The sequence below is a fragment of the Manis pentadactyla genome, chromosome 3 (assembly GCF_030020395.1).
Source record: "Manis pentadactyla isolate mManPen7 chromosome 3, mManPen7.hap1, whole genome shotgun sequence".
Taxonomy (NCBI): Eukaryota; Metazoa; Chordata; class Mammalia; order Pholidota; family Manidae; genus Manis; species Manis pentadactyla.
The window spans coordinates 100,305,033-100,305,767 of NC_080021.1; positions in this window are offsets into that span (position 1 = coordinate 100,305,033).

Below are 735 nucleotides of genomic sequence, written 5' to 3' on the forward strand. Positions count from 1 at the left end.
TTTGGAGCTGACATCTGAATTTTGGAAAAATTCTGAACCAAGTCTGATGAATAAGAAAGAACAGTGATATGGAGCTGTGTATCACTTCTGGTCCAAAATCAAAATCCTGAATAAAATAGATTTTCTTATGTGGCTTATAAATGGATCTGACAGAACTTCTAAAAAATACTTGAGGAAAGGTTCTGGAGTGGCAGCAGCATCATATAGTCCTTCTCCAAGGCACCTGCTGTCAGGGTGAACACCCCTTCTAGTGAGTAATCAGTTTGCTTCTTTAAAAACAATCGGGATTATTACTAAAGTCACATGGTATGCTCTTGACATAGATCTATCATAATCTATCACCCAAATTAGCTTTTATAAGTACAATGTGCCCTCCTTATCCAGCCGGTGATTGCTCTTGGTGTGTCAACTTGGCAAGGCTACAGTCTCAGGTTATTCAATCGAACACTAAGCCAAGTCCTCCTGTAAAGGAATTTTTGTAGATGTAATTAAATTCCTTATCAGTTAACTTTGAGAGAGAGTATCCTGGTGGGTCTAACTCCATCAGTTGAAGGGCTTTAAAAGCAAGGCTGAGGCTTTCCTGAAAGACCTGCAATTCTACTTGTGGACAAGAGCTCTAGCCCATGCCCCTGGAGTTCCAGCCTGCCCCACAGACTTCAGGCTTGCCTAGCTAGCTTGTCTCAATTGCATGAACCTATCCCTTCTAATAAATCCCTTATTTTATACTTATTCATA